Source organism: Haemaphysalis longicornis, unplaced genomic scaffold (genome assembly GCF_048455015.1).
Source record: "Haemaphysalis longicornis isolate Haplotype H1 unplaced genomic scaffold, Haemaphysalis longicornis Haplotype H1 scaffold_2, whole genome shotgun sequence".
Taxonomy (NCBI): domain Eukaryota; kingdom Metazoa; phylum Arthropoda; class Arachnida; order Ixodida; family Ixodidae; genus Haemaphysalis; species Haemaphysalis longicornis.
Window position 1 is genome coordinate 80,941,160 of NW_027526295.1, and position 24,204 is coordinate 80,965,363.

Consider the following 24,204-nt stretch of genomic DNA (forward strand, 5'->3'; position numbering starts at 1 on the left):
CAGATAAGGCGCGAAAGGAGCAAATTCCGGAACAGGAAAGGCAGGGGTGACGCTACACGAGGCACCTAATTCGCTACAGAAGCCTGGGCCGAAGCGGGCCGACGCGGTTCGGCTCCAGTCTCCCGGCGCAACTCCTACCCACACATTGGCGGCTCTAGCGGCGATTGGCGCGTGTTTTCGGGAAGCAGCATGGAAACGCCGTCGTGTCCGACGACGGCACCCAAAGCAGCGTAGTCCCCCAATGGAGCCGCACAATTATACTACGACAGCACGAAAACACAAGCTATTCACAACTTCTTCCCAGTCACGCTATGCTTCCACTTCAGCGCCAATCATTCTGAAGGCGTGTTAAGAGACTCTGTGTGCGACCTTTTTTCGCACACAATCGGTCTCAGAAGACTATTTAATTCCCATGAGGGCGCAACTCTAGTTTTTTGTTAACAGTTTTTTTTTGTGTGCGAGTGCTTTTGTTTGCGATGCTTTGTTTGTTTCGAGGTTTGCTTTGTTAGTTCTAGATTTTTGTTTTGCCAAGCCTGCCTCTTCCTCCCGTTTCGATCTGCTTGGCCGATTGAGACACCTGTAAAAATTGGTCAGCGAGCCAGAAGTCTGGCACAGTAACTGCCAAGATTGGTCCAGTTACGAGTTCAGCCAGCTAGGAATATGCATGGGGGAACCTGCTAACCTCTGTTATGACGCGAAGATTGACCAAAGAGCACGCATTTTAAATATTTGAAGAAAGATCCTGAAAGGGTAGGAAATGTTTCAGGTAGCGAGAAGAGCATTGCAAGAACAAAAAGAAGAGATAGAATCAAAACTGTGCCCAGCGCAAAATATCGTCAAGAACGTATAGAGTACTGAAAACCGCCGGGCGTTAGATGGTGCGGACACACCCTGCCGGTATCAATGAGGTGGAGAGTGACAGAAGAAAAAGGTAAAAGCCCCTAGAGTTAGACCTAGGAGGTGAAATGCCCGTACCTAGCACAAGATTCAGAACGTGGTGCGTGTGGCCCGGCGGAAGGCCAGCCACGTGGAGATGATTTCGAGAATGTGGCAGACATGGACAGTTTGCTGTCCATTGATGTATTTGACGGGTCCTGTAAAGTCAGACAGGTCCTCAACACGCGCGTGAACAAATCTAAAGCATCTTCTGAAATAAGCGCCAGTTGTTGTAAAATTACTCTAGAATGCCGAGGTTGCTTTCATGGACAAAACTGCCAGTACGGAGCTTAGACTCGTTTCTGAAAAGGGAAAGCATTCGCTTTGTCACCCAAATAGGCGAAGCAGAGCCATTCGCCGAGCTTACAAATCAACTTGGACCGCGCTATAAGACGAAAAGATTCGCTGTCAATACAGAGATGTGAATAAAGGAGTTGTACTTGGATATCAAGCACGAGCTACTTGTCGCGGCAAAAATCTTTGGCAAGGACAAGATACGAATTTTTGAGTGCCCGACAGAAAGCAAGTGCATGCATCCCAAAGAGAGCGCTTGAAGCGTAGACAGGTTATAGGGTGTGAGCATAGTCGTTTAGAGAAAGACCGGCAGACTAAAACTCGACAAGCTATCGTATGCAAGCTGAAGGACATCTAGACGAATGACCACAATCAGAAAGAGCAATGGCGGGATCAAAAATGAGCACACCAAGCAACGCCGGCCGCGTCAAAGGAAAGGTGTTTCGCCGCATGCTGAAAGAACTGGCCCGAGAATTCCAGTTAAAGAGCAAATATTGGACCTTGACATTGTCTTGGTACCTTTAGATACCGTTGCGAGAAAGTCCATATGCCAGTTGTGAAAAACGTAGAAGGAGAATTGTTTGGAGAAACCTAAGCGGCCGCTTAGAAAACGATGTTATATAGACGCGCTGGAAGATGGTGAAAATGAAGTAATCGTTTTAAAGAGCCGAACGAAAAGCAGGGACTAGGTGCGGCCCCAAAGGGCACTCATAAAGGCAAAGGACAAATTACTCATGTATAAAATTCTTGGCGGAAATGTGGTTGCACGAAGTATAAAAAACGCACCGCATGTTAGATGTATTCACAGGAGTGTAGTTGTCATTCGTAGTATACAGTCAGACAAGTGCTTGATTTGGGATCTGCTGTGGGCTGACAATATCAGTAACGTGGCGTTATAGGCGGCGATAGGTTTATTGTGCAATCGGTGAGCATAGCTTCAACGCAACGTGTTCGGTTGCCGGACAGTAGTGAAGGGCAAGGGGATGAAAAAGGTTACGGCGAACAATGCTGACGGCAATCGTGAACAACGAGCGCATGATAATGAAAAATGTGAGGGAAAAATTGCGAGGGTGAATAATGAGTACGTGAGAAGCGAACAGCCGTTGTGAACTTGTCTGAATGAATGAAGGTATCCTTGAATAATGAATTGAATGAATCATTATCTTCCTGAGGGGTGTTAGTGATGCATGTTTTGGGAAAACATCTTAAAATAACGCCCACCTCCCCTCGCGGGAACCCTGGTGTGATGAAACGCATCTCATGGGGGGTTCCATTGGCGTTTTCATTCGTATTGATTTCGCTTATAGCAGGGACTCTCACGCGAAGAGGAGGTGGGCGTAATTTTCCATTTTCACCATGCAATGCACATGTAGTAGTACACGTATGCTCAGGTACGGTCTTTATTGCAGACGAGAATGAGTGTCTTGTGGTCCGTAAAGTGCACAGTAGGGCTCGACGATTGCATCAAGCAATCGTCGAGCACTGCGAGAGAGTGCAAGCGTAATGCGGACGACCGTCGACTGTGACCGTCGGAGCTCGGCATGCAGCTTTATATTCACAGCGCCCGAAGGAGAAGAGAGCGCGGAGAGAGAGAGTATGCACATGCGGAGCGCGCGCAGCGCCGAGCGCAGCCCCGCCCACCGGCGCCTAGCAACGGAGTGTGAGCGCACTGCGCCAACCTGCAGCTGTTTGGAAGAGAGTGTTCGCTATCGGAGAGAGGAGAGGAGGAGAGGCGCAGCTGCGCCGACAACGCCGGACAGACGCAGGAAGGACAGAGGGGCGAGCATGAGATGCGTTGCATCTAAAAAGTGTGTGTTGTCATGTGCCAAGGGCAATCCCTGCGATGACCCCGAAGAACGTCAAAAAATACGGGCCATCTCCAATAACGCGAAACTTGAGGGGGAGCGAAGCGTACAGTGTATATGTGTATTTTTGGCACGGGGACGCCCAGCGTGGAACGGGGGGTATTTCAATCTCCACTTTTTCTTTCATTTCTCCTCCTCTAGATGCCCTCTTTCTGTCAAATTTGTTCAGTTTTGTTTGTCAAAAACCCACCACAATTTCAGTTTATTTTGAGGGAATCTAAGGTTTGTAGGAATTACCGCATGCTTTGCCTCGAGTTTCTTTTGACTAACCAATGTGGGCAAGCATAGGCGGTGTCACGTCTTCTAATAGCTTTTAGCGTTCTGGCATATACATTTCTAATGTTATGCCCATTTATTACAGCGGAATTGTATTTTTTTGAGGGGTACACTGTCAACTGGGAGCTGAAAGCAGCCTTATTTAATAGATATCAAAAAGTATATGTCAAAAACACTGACGCCAAAATAGTGTAACGGCTCACGAAACACGCTACGCATAAAAACGCAGTGGCATTCTAGTTCTCATTCTGCTTTTATTTGCTCTTCCAGCGACCATAACCATCACAAAGGTAGTTTCTTTAGAACACATTTATCATACCTCTTTCAATGGCTAGTGACGTGGTTGATTTACATTACTTTTATTACTTTACATCTAGGAATGATGTGAAATATTTTGGCTTTCTGGGAAAGTTATTGCGCATTAGACTTGTTTATAGCAGACATGTCGTTGTACGTAGTGAACATCATTGTCACAGAGTTGTTAAGACAGCATTTTTGTTTCAGAAGGATGTTTGCAAACACGAGCATCACAGTTTTATGCTTTTTCTTGATATGCAGAAGTGTTAAAGGAAATAACAATTCTGGTGGAAGAAATTCTACAAAGGTAAATCACTTCCTTTGTGAAATAAAACTTCTTCAGACTTAGGAAGTTCCTAAATCAGCTTAGAACGCCGACTGTATCGTCCACATTTCATCAAAAGCTCAATATTTAGTTTGTAATGAGAAAATAGGCGGCGCGTCCCTTCCATCCCTTCCAGACCCTCGCTTATGTAGGTGTCCATGTAGTTTCAGCTTGCTTCATGGTACATGGAAGAATGTTTCGCAAGCGTTTAGGTATTCTGTCTACAATGATGTTTGAAATGCTGTGATGAGAGTCTCAATGGTGTTTGTGCTTTTGCTTCATAGTTTCGCTAGTTGTACCGCTGAAATAACAAGTCCAATTTCTGCTTGCTTTGTTCCTGTGTCGGGGGGAGGTTCATGCAGTCACTAAGTCTGCCGGGGTATTCCGTTGCGACGATGTTTGCCTCAGTACTTTCCCACATTGCGATATCAGTATATACTGTGTTTGCATCATTTTGGCAGTTTAATTGATTTAATTGGATTATGGCCTGTCAGCTGTCCATGCATACGTTAGGATGCAATGATTGTGATTGGGAAGGTTTCATGGCAGTCGCTAGATCGGTGACATGTGTTTCATAAAGTCCAGTGTCTTGTCGGATGGGGGTATCTTAGATACAATTACACGTTTGAAATTTATTCAAAAACAGCTTCTTTTGCGTGATGAGAGTGGCTTCGCCGATGTCTTCAAAGGTGTTGTAATACCCAAGTTGAGGACCTTTCCGGCGATCATGACAATTGATAGGTTGAGGGCTGCCTGATATCTGCCCCAATAAGGCCTTCAGTTCGGTTTCTTGGGCGAGGCTAACTTTGAGGCACGCCAGGCGGCACGATAATCAGTGCCAGCATGAGTCTTTTAGTTTCCGCTATCACTCAGGCTGCACTTTGGTTAGGCGTTTTACAATGTTGCCCAATCCTTCAAAAATCAATGTTTTGGCGAATGTGAGAACGGCTCTACCCCTTCTCAGTAGGGCCATGCCGAGGAGTCCTCTGTGAGTGGTTTTGGTGCAACATCCAGAGATATTCTGGGTGTTTTGTTTTATTTAGGCCACCTGGTGCAATCACTCGTTGCTCCCACACACATTGCTGTTGTGACTGAAACGTGGAAAGTTTGAAAAGTCAACAAAAAAAGCGTAATTAGGCGCTAAAGAGTTCTGTTTATTTTTAACAAACAGACCTTTTAGATTGTTTCTCCTCATAATCTACACCTCCCTTGATTTTTGACACAGTCGCGATAATCTTTTCCACCCTCTGTAGTTAGGTGGCAGAGTGTTTGTCGTGGACGTAGTTGCGATTGGAAGGCCGCTTTGGTGTGATGGCGTCAGTTTCGGACACGGCTAGCGATGGTTGGCTGAGCGTTTTATCGAACACAGAACGTAGAACAGACGTCAATGCGCAGTCGCGGAGCCTGCTGTTTATAGTATATTTTCTTTGGTCTCGTCGGTACTATCATTTTCTTTCTTTCGACATATCACTTGGTGGTGCGCATATTCAAGTTTCAGGTGCGCCCTCACCTCTCTTGCCCCAGTCTTAGCTACCCGTTGGCAGCCGTGACGCATTTAGGCGGACGTTGGATGAGCATGGCTGATAACGGACGGCTAGCAGGCACGGGAAATCGAAAAATGACTCTTCTAATAACGCTATCGCGTTAAAATGCATCTGAAAGAACTGGCGCTATCGGCTATACGACCGGAAGATTGCTTTGTAATTTCACCGCTCTGGCCATTCAGAGGAATTGGGTAAGCGGAAAGGATAGCGTGTTGCGCTGCTCATTGTGTCAGCGGGCCATCCGTGGCTTTATCAAATCTAAAGCTCTATTTCTTGCTGTAGCAGGCACGGGACTGTTTCACTTCATTTGTCTTTGGTGTTCATGTTTGTTTCTTTCATTCTCTCCGCTTGCTATGCAGATTTGACAATTATAAGCACTGGTTCGGTAATAAACTAATTGTTGAAAGCTAGCGCTTGTCTCTTCCTCCCTTCCCCGTATTGTATGAGCGGTGTGTTTTCTGTGTGATGCAATTGCACGCCAAAATGCAATGTTGAAAGTTTATTAACAAGTACTAGTTATCGTTACCCTGAATGGCAACTGGAATCGTCATGGCCCCTTATTATATTGCGCAAGGAAACAATTTCGCCTCCGAAAACCCGTTCTTTCACATCACTTGAAATCGTCTGTGAAAGAACTTGTACAGCGTGGGTTGTAGGACAGCCTAAAAGAAAGGCATCGTTCATACGTATCCTAACCTGAGTAGCGGATTCGCTTGTAACTTGCCGTACCAACATGACTACAGACCGCAGATGCTCCGACAATTATCTTTTGAAATAAATACTTATCAGTTTTTTCAGTAAAATACTGGACTTTTTGGGGCCTTTTTTGTCAAAATGTGGCTTCTACCAAACTGGTTCTTGGAAAATCGCACTTGCACGACCAAGCTGTTCTTTAGTGTTGCTACTGCGTTAACTCGAAAGCGTTACCCGCCGCGGTGGCTCAGTGGCTAAGGCGTTGCGCTGCTGAGCACGAGGTCGCGGGTTCGATTCCCGGCCGCGGCGGCCGCTTTTCTGATGGAGGCGAAAAGCAAAAACGCTCGTGTGTACAAGATTTCGGTGCACGATAAAGATCACCAGGTGGTCAAAATTAATCCGGAGCCCTCCACTACGGCGCGCCTCATCGCCTGCGTTGCGCCGGCGCGTTAAACCCTACAATCAATCAACTTAAAAGCGTTGTTTCTGAAGTAAAAATGGTTGCCTTTATTATTGCAACTGAAACTTTAAATCGGTAGTAACATTATCACAACCAAGGTATTCGTGGTGCTATATATACATTAAACAAACTTCGCTCTCATCTTCACAATACGTCCAGCCGAGAGCAATTTTTAAACAGAACTGCAAGGAAACGTTTAGAAGTACGCAGCAAAGATAGTTCCAAAAAGGGATGATTGTATTTATTCCAATATACGTTCCGTTCTTGTTGTACCCCACGGTTTTGCAATGCGCTGCTGCGGAACATCTTAAACCATGTCCGTACTGTGAATATTTTATTTGTTTCCACCGCGACTTTCTTAACAAAAACTGTTGTTTTGGCGATTATTTGAAATGAACTCTGAATGTTGTTTTACATCATTTCGCCCGGCACAGCTGCTTATTAGGAACGTTACGCACGAGGCTCCGAAAAACTGGACACTGTCAATATTATATGGCGTGCACGGATTCTTCCTTGGATACCAGTCTGAATGCATTTTAAAGCAGTTCATTGGTCGTGGTGAAAGTGGATTTGTGCAATTCATTGAAACATACAACAAAACAAGCAAGAAAATGTGAGTAGAAATGTATTCGTAGATGTCTAAGAAACAAGCAACTCTTTCTGGTGGTTAATTTTCCTCATTAAAACTGCATCTTACACTTCAGGCATTTATGTTTCGTGAACAAATATACATCCGAGGGACAACGTACGTGACGTTAGACTGCCACGCAATCGCTGAAGGCAAGTGATGATAGGGCGCCAATGGCTGCTCAAACGTGCTGCTTTAAAATTTCATAGATTAGCGCGGTAAATAGGTGCAAAAACTAGTTTAATTTCGGTGCTCTAGGAAGAGCTGCTACAAACTGATTATGCAGACACATCTATAACATGATAAAACGTGTGTGTGCGGGGAAGCGGGGGAGGGCAGGTTCAGGCGACGTGGTCCGCTTGTTTCCGAACGTTTTTCAGTTGAGCTGGGGTTCCCAAATGCCGTGGTGTATTTACTTTGTGCAGGTGGAGAGGGCACATTCTTACCCGGTTGGTTTCGCAAACACTTTTGCGAGAATATCGCTGAGAATTTCTATACTATCCGGAAAACATATATTTACCTACCACGCTGTCTCTTCCTAGTGTTGTCTGCATTTTCAATTCCCCAGTATCTTGCCGGCAAGCTCTCGCACACAATGTTTCTCCGCAGCTATGATTTTTGCCTCCTTCTATGTATATATACCTAGACAAGTTTCTCAACTGTACACCGAGATTCGCGGTTCAAGTTTATCAAAAGTACCGAACCAATCACCGACTGTCACCCAAGTCGCACCTTGCCGGCACCAGTCTGATGCACTTGTCAAACAACGGATGCGTTTGAAGTAGATTCTCGGTAACAGAACATACATGCCTAAGCAAAATAAACACTGTAACGAAGCAACGAAGCATTTGTCACGCATGCGGGTACTGCTGCAGGTAGTTGTTACCGGCAATTCCAACAGGACTTTCCAGAGCCAATAGGGATGACTGCAGGGAGCAATTATCTTCATAAAGCACCCCGCCGGCCGTAAGAACACTGCCTTGTAACTTGGTTAGAGTCCCTGCCGTCAGGAGGGGAAAAAATTTGGAGACATCGCAGCATGTGCTTTACCATTATTGCATCACCCACAGGCGTGAAGTGACCGATCAAGAATTTAAGACGGAGTCTTTCTAGCCAGATAGGAAGTTCTCCCATTTCGGCAACTTCGACAGTGAGCCTGAACTTTGACGTTGGTCATTGAGGAACACAGACTTTAATAAAAATGCAATGGATTTTCTGGCAGTAGACGGAATCTATCCCACTATCAGTTGGGCACTGCAAACAGTCAGAATATTCCCCACGAGAACGTATTTTTCCTATCGAGCTCTCGTTTAGAGGGACTCGGAAAGTGCAAACGTGGCTCCGAATGATGATGTCCGACAACAGTCGCTATTAACTCGGTATGCCATTGGTGCTTTGAGAAAACTGAAAAGGGCCAAAAGCGTTCACCGAGATAACCACCTTGCAATACACGCACCTGTACACGCATGCTACTTTTGTAATGAGTGTATTTAGGGGTGGATTTTTTACAAACAAAAGCGAAGTTCTTGTAATCTTGAATCACGAAATAATTTAACGTTACATAGTTGTTCTACTGGCGTAAGACCGTGTCTTGGATCGCTCTCTTTCACAAAATGTTGCTGTTATATAACACAGGAGTTTTTTGTTGCACATGTATGACCGTTAAAAAAGTTTTAAAAATTGTAACCCTTAATGCAGAATTCAATCTTCTATATTGGCGCTACCAATCACTCCGTTAGTATACATTTCTTTTGGTTCAACCATCCGGGGGCTCCGGGCAGCTTGATTAGTGTTTCAAACAAAGTGCACGTACCCTTTCCTTTCGTTCCAAGGTCGCACGGGCTACCGTATTTCGATAGGGAGCGCGTTTGGCACTCACGCCGCTAACCTAGAATAATCTTTGCTCTACAGTGTTTTTGTTGTAATTATAAATATGTAAATATAAATATAACTTTAAATATGTAATTACAAGTAATGCAAGAGCAGCCACTCTAGAGTTCAATTCGCTGACTCTCGCCTGCACCCGTAACCTTGCCGACTGCTGCTTTGCCACCTGTGTATTCCTTGATTGTTAGGGGAGCACAAGTTCACTGCAATAAACGTTTTTTCTTCAAGACAGCTGCGGCAACTTTGGCTAAGCGACATCTGGTGAAGGTTCTAGGTACAGGCACACCAAACCCTCTGGAAGTTGCCAAACCCAATTATCAGCAGCCGCGGACAGCAGGGCCTCCCAACCGAGTGCGGTCTACTACCAGGGGAAGTGAAGAAAGAAGACGTCGCGACCAGTACCGTGGTCAACCAAGCCAATCATCCCATCATTCTGCAGCAACCGCGGGAACCTTTATCATTCCGAGAATCCCCTGTTGAAGACCCAGAGGGGTGGTTGCAAAAGCTGGAGCCTATCAGAATTTTCAACCAGGGGCATCATGAAGAAGCCCCGAGGCAAGTGTTTTTCTCCCTCAGAAACAAGGCTCGAGTCTGGTTTGAAATTCACGAGAAATTTAAGGTAATGTAGCATCTTCAAAACATAATTTTTGGAAGCGTTCACAACTGTAGTGCGTAAAAAACGACCTTAGCTGTTGTTGGAGGCGCGACTCCTACACCAAAACGAAGGTGTTGTAGCGTTCCTTGAGGAGATGAAGAGGCTGTTCCGACGAGCTGACCCCGGAATGGCAAAAGAAAAAAAACTTCGCTTTTTGATACGGGGCGTTAAACAAAGGCTTTTGGGTGTACTTATTGTAAACCTCTAGAAAACCGTCACTGAGTGGCTGACAGATGCCTCTATGATTAAGAGGACCCTCTACATGCGCTCGAGGCAGTGCGATCGACCACTCGACGCGCTTTTAATGAACCTCGTCAGCGACCCTGGATTCGCTACACAAAAACCTACGGGAAGCGTTCCGTGCGTTCGCGAAGTACTGCAGAAACGTTTCTTTACAACGCCGGAAACCCAAGTTGCCTACCCCATCGATGATGTCTGAGAAGCTCAACACGCACTGGAAACTTCAACGCTGTCTGAACGTACCCAGGAGCTACATGCTGTGGCTCATTCCGAAGCTGTTTTTCTATCCCTCCCAGATCCAACACTCGTCGTTTGGTGGCTCCTCTGTTCCACCGTCCAGTGCCTCCCGCCCGACCGCCGGTAGAAGAAAAACCAGACACGGAAAAAGACCACGGTATGCCGAACCCCCGATAATTGTCCGCTGGGCAACGGCTGTGGAGAGACCGAGCACATCTACGGTCACTCGACCTAAAAGAACCTCGGTTTGCGAGGTTGCTCCACCATCGCACTACGCCCCCTGCCCGCCCAGCACCCTACAGAGATCAACGAATGCCTGTTCAACACCAACCGAAGTTCGCGCGTTTCAACCGTTCGCAGTCGGCCTACCAATGCCGATCGGAAATTCGTCGACGCAACGCAGATATCTCGCGTTGGAGATCCCCGAGCCCATGTAGCGGAAACTAAAAGCACAGGCTTCTGGAGAATAACTTGCTATACGACGAAAAATCGGAAACTCACCGACGACGCAAGGAAGCCACGAAGGCCGTGATTCACAACATGCCCTCATTCCGAGGACCCGAACTAAGTCTTACGTTACTAAAACACGACGGTAGCAACACGTCATGATGCGTATCTGAAATGACCTTGCCTGATGCTTAAAAGACGAGGACAATGACGACGCAAAATGCCCGAAGGTCAACACAAACTAGCTCAGATACGACGCCCTGACGCTAACTCCGTGGTCTAGTGGACAGAAGAGAACCGGGAGTCGGATTTCTTGTCAATAAAAGCATAGCTGACAAGATAGAAGAATACTAAAGCATTAACGCAAGGGTAGTCGGTCTTGCAATTAGGCTAAATAAGAGGTACAAAATCAAGGTGGCACAGGACACGACGACCAGCTAGTTCAACGCTTCTATGAAGATGTGGAATCGGCAATGGCTAAATTTAAAACACAGTATACCGTAGTTATTGGACACTTCAGTGCTAAAGTAGGCAAAAATCAGGCTTAAAACGAAGCAGTTGGGAACTATGCTATGGGCTGTAGAAATAGGAGGGAGGACCTACTCGTCGAGTTTGCAGAACGGAGTAATCTGTGCATCGTGAAGACTTTCTTCTGGAAACGCGAGAGCCGGAAGTGGAGGTGGAGGAGCCTGAATGGGGAGCACAAACATGAAATAGACTTCATAATATGTGATACAACTGACGTCGTGCACGATGTCGAAGATCTCGGAAGGGTAAGGGGTAGTGACAACCGTATGGTAACATCTCGCATTAGGCTAGATTTGAGGAGAATAGTAACCACCTAGCGTGTAAGAAGCCGATCAATGAGCTAAGAGTGAGACGAAAGTTTGAGAATTCATGATCGCGCTGCAGAACCGATATTCAGCTCTTACCGAGCAAGCACACGTTACGACACGGGAAGAAAGCGACAATCTTACACGCATAATCTCGAACTGTGCAGGAGACGTCGGGGCACGATGACTAGACAGGATACTGTAAACTTTGCCAGGACACGAAAGATCTAATTAGGAAACACCAAAGCATGACCACCTCCACCGCAGCTGGTATAATAGAACTGGCGGAGCTTTCTAAGTTAATGGATACGCGTATGACAGTTGACACACGGAAGTATGATATAGAGAGTATCGAATACGCTGTAAAGAATGGAGGCAGCCTGCAGGCAGTGAAAAGGCGTTTAGGTGTGGGGAAAAATCAGATGTATGCACCAAAGACAAGCAAGGAAATGCCATTCTAAATAGGGATAAAATAGTCACAGTTGCCGAGGAGTTCTATAGGGATCTGTACAGTAGCCGGCATATCCAGGATAATGTCGAAGGAGAAAGTAGTTCAGAGGAGACAGTTATCTCACCAGTAGCGACACAAGCAGTAAGGAAGGCTTCGAAAAAAATGAAAGTGGGCAAAGCACCTGGTAATGATCAGATAACAGCAGACCTCTTGAAGGATGACGGAGAAATTGTACTTGAAAGACTGGCAAACCTGTGCACGCAATGGCGAATGACCCCGAGTTTACCGGAATTTGGAAGAACGCGAATATCATCCTTTTCTGAAAGAAAGGTGACATGAAGTATTTCAAAAATACAGGCCGATCATCTTACTCTCAGTCGTCTACAGGGTACTCACCAAGGTGATCGTTAACAGAATTTCTATCACCTTAGATTTCAGTCAACCTGAAGAATAAGCAGGGTTTCGTAAAGGTATTCAACCGTGGAGCATATTTACACGATCAATCAGGTGATATAGAAGTGGGGGGAGTATACTGAACCCCTTTATATATAGCCTTCATAGATTATTGTTTATTGTTTATTGTTTATTGGGTGGTGCCCACCAACAGCACTAGGCCTTCTTGGGTGGTGCACACAAAAAGGACAGGGCGACACACAGATAAACAAACGGTAAAATATGGAGACTGGTTATGAAGTGCAGGGGTCACGAAGTACATAGTACCACCGCACACGCGCGTGCTCGCAGGCACGCACACGCACTCACACACACATAAGCACGGACGCATGCGCGCACGCACACACACACACACTCAATTTATACATTTAAGGAATTAAGATTACAGTCAGGTACATTAACACGCGCTGAGACAGGGCTTGTGACAAGGTATACTAAAAGTACATTGGCATACACGCAAGTTCAGTACAATCCACCGTCGTAACTTACTGGGGAACGTAGATACTTGAAATAAGTACATATAAAGCAAAGTTTATATGTATGCACGGCACATACGCTCGTGAGTGCAAACAAAACATACATACACGCATGCCCACGCGGGTGCATGTGAAGGTGAACAAGTGCAGGCAAATGCGCACGGGCATGCATGCACACTCCCGTGCGGACACACATACATAGGTACACGGGAGTATGTGTACGGCAAACGGTGCAAGTGTCGAAAATGGGAAGGGAACGGAAAACACGAACACGAGATAACTTCTATACCATACTGAAGGGGCAGCAGCGGCTTCAAATGCATGCATTTTTCAGGGCACGTTTAAAAGAGTTAACATTGCCGGAAAAGACGTCCAAAGATGCATGAAAGTCATCATTATATACACGTTGCGCACGGCACACTGGAGACAGCATCTCTGAGGTGGTCACATCAAAGTAAAGGTGGGGGCGGAGAGCTCGAAGTGGTGCCCTTAGCCGAACAGAGCTCACTAATTTCGGGCTGTCGAATCTGGAGTGGATACACTTGAACGAAAACACTAAATCGCGGTTTGTGCGTCTAGATTGCAGTTCTTCGAGCTTCAGCCGCTTGATGACATCCTTGTAAGCGTATTTCTCGTGTAGGGTGTAGCGGGGAGAGAAGATGCGCGTGAACCTTTTCTGAACCCTTTCCAAGCGCAAAGACGACGACGCACTCATGCAGTTCCAGACTGCCGATGCAAACTCCAGCTTTGAGAGTACAAGGGCTTTGTACAGAGCAAGGAAACACGAACGTCCTCAGAAGTCCTTTGTTGCACGAGAGATAGCGCCCAAAGTCCGAAGAGATGAGCGTGCGAGGTAGTTAACATGCGATGTGAATCGTAGTTTCGAATCCATCAGAACGCCCAAATCACGTGTTTCGCTTACTCTTCTTATCGTCAGAGAGTCGAGGTGGTATGGGAAGGTTAAAGGAGAGGTTTTTCGAGTGTATGTAATTGTAACGGTCTTCAACGGATTCAAATCTAAGTAGTTAGTTTTGCACCAGAGGGAGATTGCTTGTACGTCGCGTTGAAGCTGGGCGCAGTCCGCCTGTGATCCCACTGCGCGATAGAGTTTCATGTCGTCTGCAAACTGCAATAGAGATGAATGCTTTATAATTAACTGCACATCATTCACAAATTAAACAATAAAGGACCGAGAATAGAGCCCTGGGGAACCCCGGACGGTACAGTGAAGCTGCGAGACTTAGCACCAGATTACTGAACAAAGTTTGTTCTCTGTTTGAGGTAGGTTGCAAACCATTCGCAGAAAGCAGGAGCCAAGCCATAAGCAGACAGTTTGCGAAGGAGCAAATCATGGTTTACGCGGTCGAAGGCCTTGCTGCAGTCGAAGTAGATGGCATCCATTTGTTGACGTGAAAGTATGTACTTGCTGGCGTCACTCAGAAAGCAGGCAAGGTTTGATTCGACGGACCGGGCAGGTATAAAACCGTGCTGATTACTATGAATGAGGGGCCGGATTTTGGACAAGGGATAACGGTGTACTACTTTTTCGAAAACTTTTGAGAAAGAACAAAGGAGAGATATTGGTCGATAGTTCCCAGGCACCGACGCATTTCCGGACTTATGGAGAGGAAAAACAACGCCGGGTTTCCAATTTGGCGGAAAGTGCCGCTCTTCAAGCGAGAGACAAAAAATGTGGCAGAGCAACGGCGCGAAAATGGCAGAGCAGCCTTTTACAATGAAGCATGGGATGTTATCATGGCCTGAGGATTTCTTCGAAGGTAGGCTGCGGATAGCAGCCGTGACATCCTCAACGGTTATGTTGGGCGTGTGTATGACATCACCTTTCTGCGCGAGCCGAAGCGGGAAGCCGCTGTCGCGTGACGAGGAGTACGCGGACAAGAAGTGTTTTGTGAATATTTCAACAATGCTGGCTGGGTCGGAAACGATGGTGTCGCCATCCTGCAGAGTAATCCGCTCAGGGGCCTTTCTTGTGCGCGTGCTAAAGATCCGCCAGAAGTCGCTCGGGGATCGGGTAAGCGAAGATTCTGTGAAGTCCGAAAAATGTTTTTTGTCGCGAGCGAGCAGTACTTTCACAAGTGAGCGCTGTTCTTTGAAGTTAGTGTCGGCGGACGTGTCGTTTTTAGCTTTCCTTAGTTTGTGGAATCCACGCTTACTGCGCAGCGCGCTGCGGAGTTCTTTGCTGAACCAGAAAGGGAATTGATGAGGGCGCTTAGACGTTTTTGGTATGTGCTCGTTCATTGCTTTTTGGACAATTTTTGTGAGCAGCTGCACCGCTGCGTCTGCATTATGCGATGTGTAGACTGGCTCCCAATTCGTCTCCTGGAGCGTTATGTAGAGGGCATTATAATCGCCACCGGGATAATCAAAGAATGGGGTCTCCATGCGCCGCTCCTAGGCAACCGGTAGTAAAGCCGTGACAGTGAATGGTTCATGCCACGGGTCGACCGGAACAAGGGCTTCTCGAGCGTGTTTAAGGTCTAAGAAGGGAAAGCATTCGACTCGGTCAAAACCTCAGCAGTGGTTGAGGCATTACGGAACCAGGGGGTAGATGAGCATTGTGTAAGAATACTAGAGGTTATCATACAATCGGTCCACAGCTATCGTCAACTGCCATAAGGAGAGCAGTAAAATACATATAAAGAAGGGCGTCAGACACGGAGACACAATCTCTCCAATGATATTCACAGCATGTTTACAAGAAGTATTCAGAAGGTTAGATTGGGAACAGGTGAGAGTAAGGGGTAATGAAGAATATCTCAGTAAACTCAGATTTGCTGATGACGTTGCCTTGCTAAGTAACTCAGGGGACGAATCACAAAGCATGCTTTCTGCACTGAACGAACAGATTGGAACCGTGGGCCTAAAAATTATTCTGCGAAAAACCAAAGTAATGATCGATAACCTCAGAACACCACAGCGGTTTGAGATAGGTGGCGAGGCAGTGGAAGTGGTAAGCAATTATGTCAACTTAGGTCACGTTGTGACCCCGGATCCCAATCATGAGCCAGAGATAATTAGAAGGATAAGAATGGGGTAGAGTGCATTTGGCGGACATTCTCAGATAATGAATGGTAGCCTACCATTGTCTCTGAAGAAGAAAGTGCATGACAGCAGCGTTTTACCTGTACTCACCTACGGGGCAGAAACTAGGATGCACACTAAGACGGTTCAACTTAAATTGAGGACGACTCAGCGAGCATTGGAACGGAAAATGATGTGTAACATTAAGAGACAGGAAGAGAGCGGAGAGGATCGGGAAGCAAACGCGTGTAAGATAAATATTAGTAGAAATTAAGAAAGAATGAACGTGAACAGGGCATTTAATGCGATGGCAAGATAACCGTTGGTCAATAAGGGTAACAGAGTTGATCTCTAGAGAAAGCAAGCTTGGCAGAGGGCGGCAGGACGTTAGACGGGCAGATAAGAGCAAGAAGTTTGAGGGGGTAGACTGGTCGCAGATGGCACAGGACCGGCGTAACCGGAGACTAATGGGAGAGGCCTTTGCCCTGCACTGGGCGTAGATAAGTTGGTGATGATGATGATGATGATGGTGATGACGTCCAGCTGTTCATTGACGGCTGCGACATAGTCGCTCTCGTCGGCGCGGGAGCTGGCAACTCAGTAATGTGCGCATTATTGGCGTATAAGGTGAAGAAAGTTTAGAATAGATTGGATGGTCCACACGTACGCTCAGCTGAAGGCCATCTCGTAACGACAGGTGGAACGTGGACATCGCCTTCACCATTCACGGCACCTCGTACCATGCTCTGTTTGTCATTAGGCCTAACCGCTCCCACGACTTAATTCTTGGAAGGGACTTTTTTGACTGATAACGGTGCAATAATTCCTCGACAGCCCAATTCGATAACATTTTCCTCTGACCATTCTAATACGACAGAACCGAACTTCGAGCACCGTGCTGCACTAAGGATCTCCAATTACCACGTCACCCTGCCACCCGCCGGAAGATTGATGATTATCATCTACTGGGAAGCTGCTGTCCCTGACTTCGAAGGTATCGCAAACAGTGACCAATGTTTGCTTCTCGATAGCGGTGTCTCCGTCGCCAGAGAAATGCCTGTGTAAAAGCAACGCAGATCCCAAATTTTCGGCACTAATTTCACCAAGGAGTACGAGCATCTAAAAAAGAACGCCGGAGTTGCGTTCTTTGAAAAAACAGAAGAATCAAGTGACCTGATCGTGGCCGCGGAATTTGAAGACGTACCCGAAGATTCCTTCAAGCTTCCGCAGGCCTTCGACGTAAACCCTGTGCGACTACACGAAATACACACACAATTATTCGGTTGGCTGCGTTGAAACACCTAGTAATTTTCGTCCAATTTAAGATAGCGTGAGACACATCTAGCGAAGCACGCAATTATACCCGAAGATGGAGCCTGACTTGCGGACAATTACGTACCGCGTGTCTTCACACGAGCGGAAAACCATCCGGACACAAGTCAACGATGAGCTCAGCGATGATATTATCCAGCCATGAAAAGCCCTTACTCTGCACCCGTCGTACTCGTGAAGAAAAAAGACGCCACATTAAGGCTCCGCGATAAATACCTGCGGCCGCACAAAATCAGCAAAAAGGACTTGTACCCCTTACCACGAAACGAATCGACGATGGCCTTCATCACCTATGCCACGCATATTACTTGCATTCGATGGGTGTGACGACAGGCTACTGGTAAATTGAAGTGGACGAGCAACGAAGTGAGAAGCCTCTATTCGTATCTCGGGACAGCGACACGGTGATGCTGTTTGAGCTGCGCACGGTACCAGAATCATTTCAAAGAGTCGGGAAAACTGTGCTAGCTTGCCTCAAATGGCACAGCTGCCTTGAATAACTCGACGTCGTTGTGGTATTCCGTAGGACTTTCGACGAACACCTTGCAAGAATAATCTCTACTCGAGGCTGTTCGTACATCGGGGTAAGCGCTAAACGCTGAAAACTGCAGGTTCTCGTACTAAGACGTTTTCGAGACACAATATCAGTGCCACGAGAGTACTACCAAACGCGGCAAAATCTTCAGTCGTGGCAAACTTCCCAAGACTGACAGACTGACAGACAAGACGGGCGTGCGAAGATTCTTCGAACTGTGCGCGTACTAACGGCTCTTCGTCGCAAACTTTAGATGCATTGCAGAGCCACTCACGCACTTGGCGAAAGATAGCAGCTCTTTTGGACGAGAAGACACCCAAAAGGAAGCATTCTGGGAGTTACAACAATTCCTGCAAAGTCTGCCCGTGCTCTGTCATTTCGAAGAAAACGCCGAAACAGAAATGCACAGGGATGGAAGTAATATAGGCTGGGGTGCCGAAATCGTTCAAATGCAAAGCGGTTGCGAAAAAGCAATCGCCTATGCCCGCCGTGCTCTGTCCAAGGAAGAGAAAAATACTCAGCCTCCAATTGAGAGTGCCTCGCTATTATAAGGGCCATTTCAAAAACTCTCCCATACTTGTGTGGCAGACCGTTCAAGGTTGTGACAGACCACCATGTGCTGTGTTTGCTCGCCAGTTTGAAGTGCCCCTCTGGCCGTCTCATTTGGTGGAGCTTGCGCCTGCAGGACTTCGACGTTAGAATAGTCTCTATGTCTGGCAAAGAACACTCCGACGCCGACTGCCGGTCTCGCGCCCCCGTCGACCCACCACCACAAGATTCCGACGAAGACGGAACGTTTTTAGGAGTTGTGGCGGCGCGTGACCTAGCCGCCCAACAGCGACCGGATCCCGAGTCACTCGTCATGATCAACAACCACCAAGGACGAAACTTCGACGTGCAAAGTGTTTTCAAATGCAGCTTACACGCCATCAGCCTCAAAACCTCCGTCCTTGTAAAGACAACTTTCAACCCAGAAAGGAGAACAAATTATCTTCTTGTCATCCACGCAGACCTTCGGGACGACATTTTGGAAGCGTGTCACGGCGATCTGTCTTCTGGACATCTCGCCACAGCATCCACTATTAAAAAAATCAAGCCAAAGTACTATTGGCCCAGGCTTACATTCCATGCCTCCCACTACGTCCAGAGCTGCCGCTAGTGCCAGCGACGACAAAAGCCGCTGACAGGACCCGCAGGACTTCTGCATCCGATCGCCTTCCTACACAGGCCTTTCTTACAGATCAGAATGGGCCTTCTGAGCCCGCTTTCTACTTCACGACCCAGGAACAAGTGCACTGTTTCTTTGTTTCTATAACCCTACACACGTTATGGCGTAAAATAGAGTAAGAAGTCGCACTTAGCTACTTGACCATGGCTTTTATCCTTGGCATAGTCAGAATAAAACCGGGGTGGAAACAAATATAGTAATCACATAGACAAAGCTTGTGGGTATCATACAAAACTAGCACCGAAATACGATGTATTCAAGATTACTATTGCTAGAGCATCAACGCTGCACATAATGACGTGACGGGAATCGTCATAAAAAGAAAACATGCAACCAACCGTACAAATTAAAAAGAAACATATCACAAAGGTAATATTCTTTCCGAAACAAACAAGTTAAATAGCAAAGATGTAGTACATGGGTTAACAAACTGTCGTAGCCACCAACCACATGATGCGCTAAGCATAGACCGCCGCTCTTCCGAAGAAGACTGCTCTGGAAATCTCTAAAGTTCGTTATTCATGAAGTTGTGCTGCGACCAGAGTCCCTGAAGTGCTGGTCACGGACACTTAAACGGCATCTACTGCGTAGCTCATAAGAGGTGTCCTACGTTACAGCAACACGGATCACCAGAACGCCTTAGCGTACCACTCTCAGACGGAGAGAATAACCGAACGCCAAAACAAGACAATGGCCGAAATGCTGTCTATGTACGTCGGCGTTGAGCATAGCATATGAGACCAAGTACTCCCTCATGCCACGTTCGCGCACAGTAAAGCTGCTTCGCGTAGAGTACAGCTTTATTTGAACTACGTTATCGTCAGCTCTAGTTTGTTCTCTGACCCAGGTAGCTCGCTTATTGTCCCTAAGTGTTATTCCTAGCATTATTGGTTCGATGGCACGCTGACCCGACCTACGTTTGCTTTCCAGTTGTTTAATGAGGCGACGTGTTTCACGTCGGTGTGCCATAACCAGCAGTATGAACTGGCTGTAGATTTTTCTTTTGAAGGACAGAGTTAAGTTACTTTTCCTTATTGGGGAGTGCCTACCGAATGCTCGCCTAGCAATACGCATTTGGTGCTGTATTTCTCTCTCGTTGTTGGGGTAAGCACTAGTCATCTGTTCGAGGTAGTTATAGTTTTGTACTTCTTTTAGCTATTTATTTCCTAAGCTGAACAGGACGTTTTTGGCATGCTTATTTCTTATTACGTTAGATTTCTTCGGATGTTTCTTAGCTACACGGCCGTGCTGTCTGATTGTAATTTCTCGAGCATCGTTTTCAGGTGTTCTAAAGTCTTACTCAGCAAAACAATGTCGTCCGCAAAGCTCAAATAGCTCATTTTTAATCATAGCCCTTCGAGTTAAGATTTCTACACATCCCCCCATGCCTACATGCTGTCAAAAAGTATGGAAAAATTGCATCTTGTGTCTTGCCTCCTTTGGGAACGGGAATCTATCAGCTTTCTTGTGGTGGGGTATCGTGTCATGCATTCCTTGTATATGTCTTCTAGAAGTCTTAAGTAAGGTTCCTATATTTTGTGGGCTTTCAGTGCTTATAGCACGGCTCGGTGAATATGATATCAAACGCTGTCTCATAGTCCACATATGCCATGTTATTAGGGGTGTAATGTATTCTGGGGTTTTTTCTATCTCTTGATTGACAGCACAAATGCAATTCGTCTTTGAGGACCCTTTCATAACTTAAACCTTTTATTTTGGCTGTTGAAAATCCACGGTGTCACCTACGCAGCTAAATAACTTTGGTAAACAGCATGTAAACGACTGAGGGAAGGCGGACTGGTCTGTAATTCTTCAAGTTTTTGGGATCTTCCTTGTTGGCGTTGGCGTTTTTCCGAGCTTTCAACACTTTTTGAGTCTTCACGCATTCAGAAAACGGTATAGCAAACTATTCTAGTACAATATCTCCTCCTTCTTTCAGAAGATCTAAGGTTATGCCAGCGCCACCTGCAGCGTTTCCGATTTTGAAGCCGTTGAGAGCATTTCCATCTGATCCTTTAGATACAAGTGGGACATGGCACGTGGAGCTTGTGCTCTCAACAGTGTCCCCTGGTCTAATGTCGCTGGCAAACAGCCTTCTGTGGAATCGTTGTTAATTTTTTTATTTCGAGATAATAAAGCTAGCAGAACGATCCTACACCAGGCTCTGTACCGTAGAGGAGATGATAAAACTATGCATACTCCCACGGTCAACAGAATATATTTGTTTTATTTGTAGAGTGATTCAGGCATACATTGTACAGACAATAAATAAGGAACGCCCACTGCTAAGACTTTCTGATTCAAGAATCTATGTTACTTCCTGTGCGTTGTTATTATTATTATTTATTATATATTATGCACGTTAATGAGTCCCCACAGAAACTTCGAACATTTGAAATGCCCAGCACATCGCTTTTTCTGCATCGCTTATTCTGTTCGCATGGCGGAGCTTTGTTATGCAGGCATCATCTTTGGCATTACTCTGCGGAATTCCACCTTATTAACCTCATTCGTAGGAGTCTGTCTCATTTCTATCATCTAAATTCCGTATGTGCAGGGGAACAGAGAATTATGATGCCACTGTATCATCCTCCAGTTCAAAAGTGAAGCTTGAAGACCGAATTAAATTCACATCTTGGGATGCCTGGGCACCGGTCGGTAAGTATACACCTTGTAATGTTTTTGCGCGGGCAGGACTCCTTACACTGGGAATCAATTGCGGCTATCCTCCGCTTAAGCTGTTGGTACTAGCGTTCGGCGGCCCTGTAGTGCTTCCTACGAATGTACGTAAAAATGTTACGGAGAGAAATTCGAATTTCGTCTCCGTTGTACCATGGCTTGGAGTCCTAATAGGAATCGTGGAAATTTGTATTCAAACTGTCAAGTAAGCTTAATATTAGAGATAACAAGTAAAGCAGTGGTGAAACCACACCCGCTTCTCTACCGCGTCGTTATGAAGCCATTTTACTTGTTTGTGTGACGAAACGACGGCACCAAAGACCATGGCCACAAAAAACAGGATGGTGAATCTGTAGAGCATCCTGTACTCAAGTTTATTCGTGCCGATTAAACGCTGACGGGCACTTAACATATTGAAATGACGAATTTATGTTTCGTTATCATGTTTCCGGGAAATCCGTATTTTTTCTCTTTTACGTTTGCTTAAAAATTGTGCCTTGTGCAGGAATGTGCTCTCTGAAGTAGACGGGCTACTTCTTCCAGATAAGCAAAACTGTGCTTTGTCCTAATCTATGTTTAGAGGTAAACGGTTCGCACTAGACAGGGAAAGGTAGTTCTGGAAGTGAACTTCATTAATTTTAAACAGCTGCATCACGACAGGCCTTAAAAAGGCTGTATGGGGTTACTATGATGACGTTTCACTTCGTGCCTAATTTGGAATTGCTGCACTGACTATCGGCGTAGGAATAGTTTGTATGATTGGTATAATTGGCGGTGGTATATATGCGTTGGTAGAGTTCGAATAGCACTGAACGTTGTAGAAGTTTTTCAATAATCGTGGGGAACCACACAGTGCGTAAAAGAACGGGACAACCGAAGGACGCTAAACACAAGCGCAGCTTCACAACTACTGTTTATCATGAAACGAGAAGAATATATACACGCAACTGCGCCCATGCGCAGAGGGACAAGACAAGACTGATGCGAATATGCATACGATAATGCGCTAAGTCACACAATCACAGAAAAACGCGGGTGCAGAAGGGCTTACAAGATACGTAAGCATATGGCTACCTTGGCCTATTTTTATGCAGAATAATTGATGTCTAGCTTTGGCAGTCATCTTTATGAAGGGTAATGTAGACTGCTTCAACTACCTTCCTTAAAGGGACAGACAACCGATTTTTGTCAAGTATATGTTCACTATCCCAAGTGAAAGGGCATCACTCCAAACACCTTAATCCGAAACGGTTTTGCTGATAGCGCCCTAGAACTTTTTAAATCTGAATTTTTAGATCTACGAACCGTATGTGTCCCTTCGAAAAATTGTGCTGGCAACCATGGCACCCAGTAGCACGGCAACATACGTTTGTCTGTATGCGAAATATAAAGTGGTATTTAAAAACTTGCGCACAGATAAAAAATTATGAATTGAGGGCTTTTTTATTCCTTTATGTGCTTTTTAATCATGCACTGCAACTTTTTTTTTTTCGTTATAAGTCAGCCACGACGCCGACAGCCAAGCCAAGTTTCCGAAACCGAAACAGAGCTGTTCGTTACACGTGATTAAAGTTTTGCGCCGCTTAGCCGCTCTTCCAAATGGCATCGCTGCACAACTTGAGTGAACGCGAAAAAAGGATGCTGGAAATTATGCAACAACAAAAATTGGACCCGTATGCGATGGGCCCCGAGAAACAGGTATCATCAGACGAAAGTGACAGCGAGCCTGATTTTGACGACGGTCCGCCGTCGCCAGATCCTGCGCGTCTTCAAAATACCGACTGGTAAGCATATGCAGGCCATAATGTTTTCATAATACATGTATATCACATGCTTGACGTTATCAATTAAACTACAGGTGCAGCTGCAAGAACTGCGTGGTAATGACGTATGCATACGAGTGCATTTGCTGCCGAGAATTACCGCAAATTTGTACGGAGACGTGCGTGACCTACGATCCGTACTATGCCATACTCTGCCTCGACCCGGTAGTCCTGCGAGTGGCCTACGTCGACGTCCGTCTGAACGGTGAAGACTATGGCGTCGAGGACGAACACAGGTCTGTACAATTTCAGAGTGATACTGCAACTCAGAGAACAGGCATTCTTACACTACTTTTGTTTCAGGAAGTACAGGCACACTGCCTACAGGCAGTTCACGAGGTGGATCTGGGGATACCTCGGCGTCGGCATCCGAAAAGTTATTCCCTCCTGCGCGGTCCATCGAATAAGGGAAACGTTTCCCTCTGAAAACTATCAAGGTTTTCAATACCCGCCGCTAGTGTAGCTCCGTAGAGCAGCCTTTAGCCGTGAATCTTTTCCAGCGCCTCTAAAATAAATGTTCTCGATTGGAAAAAAAAAAAAAAAAAACTTTTCAAATGTGATCTGCCAG

At 46.1% G+C, this 24,204-nt stretch overlaps 1 long non-coding RNA gene across 1 annotated transcript; it reads left to right on the forward strand.

Moving 5' to 3' along the window:
- The first annotated feature begins 22,996 nt into the window (after positions 1-22,996).
- Positions 22,997-24,084, forward strand: LOC144169023 (uncharacterized). Its single transcript, XR_013322344.1, has 3 exons — positions 22,997-23,597; positions 23,672-23,872; positions 23,940-24,084. It is a non-coding gene; the product is annotated as an uncharacterized LOC144169023 (long non-coding RNA).
- The last annotated feature ends 120 nt before the right edge of the window (positions 24,085-24,204 follow it).